Source organism: Montipora capricornis, chromosome 7, assembly GCF_036669925.1.
Source record: "Montipora capricornis isolate CH-2021 chromosome 7, ASM3666992v2, whole genome shotgun sequence".
Taxonomy (NCBI): domain Eukaryota; kingdom Metazoa; phylum Cnidaria; class Anthozoa; order Scleractinia; family Acroporidae; genus Montipora; species Montipora capricornis.
Genome location: NC_090889.1, coordinates 49,177,264 through 49,181,837, shown reverse-complemented (window position 1 = coordinate 49,181,837; position 4,574 = coordinate 49,177,264).

The window sequence follows — 4,574 nt, the reverse complement described above, 5'->3', positions numbered from 1 at the left end:
AGTAGTTTAGAAGGCCGCGAGATTTCAGCGCAGGGGCCCTGCTTAAAGATGAGATGATGGAAGTTTCCATCTACGAGTTGGGTGATTACAATGGTGCTCGAAGGCTTCCGAGTTTTTTTGGGTCGATTCTTTTCGGGATTTTGGTCAGAACATTAAGGAAGAGTGCTCAAAATGATAAGAAAGTATTGTTCTCAATCGAATTTAAAGCCATCAAAGACGTGATCAGTGCCCTTCCGATCGCAGAGTTGGCGGGAAGTAATCGCTTTCCCGTCAATGTGCCCGATACTCCTCCATCAAAGAATGGCTCATCATGCAGCTCATCATGTTTGAGAGGATCTAAAACCTTGAAAAGGTGTCAATGGGACCCCGTGCAAAAATGAGGCAAACCGAAGCTGTCGCCAAGAAATGGGTGGATGAGGTTTAGGACCGGCTTACTTCAATCGGACCTCTTCTGGGAAAGGCCTTTTCTTCCTTTACTGCGACCAAGTCAGGAAAGATTGCATCAAAGATGTAATATCGACTGCCTTAAACACCGTCGCCCAAAAGCAAGGTGCAAGGAAAGCGATCCAGAATGAAGCATTATCCAACTTTAAGACACAGGACGAAACTAAGTTAATCAACAACTGACATGTTTTATTCCTTCTCTCTCCCCCAGTCCCTATTGCGCACGGCCTACACAGTCCAAAGTTCACACTAACACAACACAGAACATGTTGCACGACGAGCTTAATTAACGATTCAGCTGTTCGCGATCGTGAAGCTGTCGACAATGATCCCAAACCGATCGTAGCAAACGCTGCTGAATTTTCTGAACATTGATCGCAATGGGGTAAGTGTTTTTCTTTTCTCTCATGTATTGCCTATTTGTCCTTTGGTTACTGTTGGTGGTAATAATAATCTCATTCTTATGGTGTACTTGGATTTTTTGGGGGGGGGGGGGGGCCGAGGGGAATGAGATGAGGTGGTGGTTATGATCAAATGATAGCAAAAGATGGAAAAAGAACAAATCTAAGTCACATCAAGGGTTTCCATAACGGTTTGTTTCTTTCAGAATTTTCTTATACAAATAAAACAGTTTAATTTGAACCAGGTTAATGTTCCAGGCTCATAATTTCAGTCTTATCTATTTTCATTTCTTTTTCTTAGGAATCTACTGATGTGGCACTCCTCCAAACCACCAATTAGATAAGAGCCCAGAAAGAGCTTGTCTTTTCTGTTAAAAGAAATTTTTCCAAGCTGGAGCCCCTTGCTGCAGAACTTCCAGGTTATGGGATCAGCCTGAACATTGCTTTGATCTGGCAAATATGACAAAGCCGTTTGCATCAAAATATTCCTGAATCAGGAGTACGTGAGTTCTACCTCTTGCAGGTATGACAAAAGATAAAGTTTTTCTTTCCTGGTCAAATGCATAAGGCACAGAATTCCAATGAAACTTGTCTTATTAGCAAATTATTTTGAGGAAGATTATAACTTTAATTTTTGTCTACCATATGACATACATGGTAATTAGGAGATCTTCTTGATTCATTCAGTTCATGAGGATGGATGAACCAGAAATGGTATTTTATTGATAAATTCCTTACAGTATACACCTGCATGCAGGCAAGAGACATTCTTTCCAAAGGCGGATCCATTGCCATGCCCCAGTTGGAATGGCAATATTCACAATATTCACATGTAATGATTCAAATAATGAAATGGTTGTCTTCAACGTAGTTTGGTTATATTTCAGCATTACGATCGTTTGTGTAACATCACCTTGTGTTGACCTCATTATTTTTATTTCACTTTCAGTGACTGTTTGTTCTTCCCAGAGCAGAGGAGCTTCGTCTATTTAGGCTGCAACTCTGTGAGAAACTGGTTTTTCTTTCCTGGTGCACATTAGGAACAAAATCCTAACACAGAAACAGTAAGTCCTGAATACAATTTGTAACTAAAGCAATCTGAAGTTTAATTTTAGGGATTAAGTTGCACCTATACAGATATTGCATATGTAAAACAGTTATTCAACATTTTGGACACATCAGAATAATAATTACTGTTACCTGTTCTAATTTTCACCTAACAAGTTATATATATTTGATTAACACATGAATATCCACATGTGATAATTTTATTATTGTAAATGTGTGTGGGTGTATAAACACAGCAATGCAGGTCCCCAACAGGGCCTGTAACAACAGAGGTAACACTGCTGTCTCAGTCTGCCCCCCCCCCCCCCGCCCCCCAATAGGTATGTTTCTTAATGCAAAAGCTTAGTTTACAACAAGAACATTATCTTTCTAGAACTGAATTTCTCCAAGCCATCTGTTTGAAGTACATGTATTTATATGTTGTTAGGTTTGTTCCTTCTGAAACAGTAGAGAGGCTTGGTCTCTTTAGGCTGCAGTTCTGTAAGAGTTTCTCTCCAGGTGTTTCAGTGGAAGTAAAACAAAGATAAGACTAATGTAATGTACTCTCAATTTTGCCTGGACCCTGAAACAACAGAGAAGCTTGGTCTCTTTAGGCTGCAGTTCTGTAAGAGTTTCTCTCCAGGTGTTTCAGTGGAAGTAAAACAAAGATATGACCAATGTAATGTACTCTCAATTTTGCTTGGACCCTGAAACAACAGAGAAACTTGGTTTCTTTAGGCTGCAGCTCTGTGAGAGTTTCTCTCCAGGTGTTTCAGTGGAAATTAACCAAAGATAAGACTGTAATGTACTCTCAATTTCGCTTGGACCCTGAAACAACAGAGAAGCTTGGTCTCTTTAGGCTGCAGCTCTGTGGGAGTTTCTTTCAAGGTGTTTCAGTGGAAATAAGTAAATACAAGGATAATGTAGTGTAATTTCAATTTTGCTTGAACCCTGAAACAGAGAACCTTGGTCTTTTAGTCTACAACTCTGAGAGTTTCTCCTCTTGCGTTTCAGTTGAAAACATGATACAAAATTATTCTGTGAGCAATGAAGGAGACTTCTAAAATTTCAAGTAACTGATTCCTTTTTAGTTCTCTTTCAGCAAGACAGCAGTGAAGCAGCTGGTGTTTTTCGGCTGCAGCTCTGTGAGAGTTTTCTCTGCAGATGTTTCAAAACTTAGAGAAACAAAAATTACTGTAGGGAACCTCACAACCAATAATTAGACACCAGATTTCAATCTCTAACTAACAACAAACTTTCCATTTGGGTTTGTTTATCCCGAAATGTATAGTTTTGTGAAGCGTATTGCTTTCTAAATTCTCTACAGTAGAAATACAACAATGAACTTGATGTGATGGAAGGTGACTGTCAATCAAAAGTTATTTTACATTTCGTTAAGAAAGTTACTTGCATCGAATATAATAAAGCAACAGTTTTCTCCAAAGAATGATTTTAAAAATGGACTTTTCCGACAAACATTCGTAATGCTAGCATACCACTGGTGGAACTGTCAAATACTGGGCACCAAATAAGTTCACACTCTAGTCGCTCTCCCATGTCCAGTGCTAATGTCAACTTGAGAGCGAAGAGTGGGCATCTTTGCTCTTGTCTTGCTCTTTGCGGCTTCCAGAGCAGCACGACCCGACAACTGACATGGCGTTTGTTTGTACTTATTTCTGTAGTGCCATTGAAGGATTTGGATAAGCAAAGACGAACAGTCGATTGTTCTCAGTACACGTTGGACATCTTCTAAGTTGTAGGTCTTAAATGATAGGCGGAGTGATTTCTGCTTCCACATGGGCGGTCTACAGTGCTTGCTCTCTTTTACTGTGTTGAGCTATTTTCTTTAACAGGTGACTGAAAAAATCGCAGTTCAACATTTGTGAATGTGAAGTGGCACCATTTTACTTCAGAAAAAAAATACAATGTAACATTAAGCTAAGTATTATATAAAAATAAACCTTCAAGAAGTCGCAAAACTTTGATTTTTTTGTTTGTTTCTTTGGTTTTGAACGGCTGCCCTCAAGCATTCTTGCCCATGTTCGAGGTGGGTGGGTAACCTACGTGGTAAATAATTAAACACTTTTTGCTTGAGTCCTTCTGTAAATAGTGCGACCTCACACTCGTTACTTTACACCACTCCCGTGGTCAATATCGGTCAATTACCTTGCTCGTCAAAAGACAAAACTACCCTGTCACTCTTACGCATTTCGAAGGACTTGCTGTTAATGCTTTGATGTATGAGAACGCTTATTTAAGAGCGCCTCTCAAAAATTTTCACCTAAGACCGTGCAAGATAAAAAAATCGAAAATTGCCAAACTTTGTCACAATAATTTACTACCAAAACATTTTTTAGTAAAATATTTTTTAGTTTGTTTCGATAATTATTTTACCTGGACGGCGACTTTTTCGGTATGGGGCCTTGTGAGCGAGTGAAAACGACTCCAAAATGTTGCTCGTTTGAATCGCTATTTTTGAAATAACGAATGAGTAACTTGAAATTCAAAACAACATGGCACAACTAGAGTAATTCCTTCACCCTTTAGCGCTGTTAACGGTACAATATACCAAAACTGGAATTTTTGACCAAATTTTAAAACTTAACCTTTTTTACATTGATTACAGAGTGCCAAATTTGTACGAAATTCGACTGTCAAAAAAGCATCCTGGTACATGGCTTT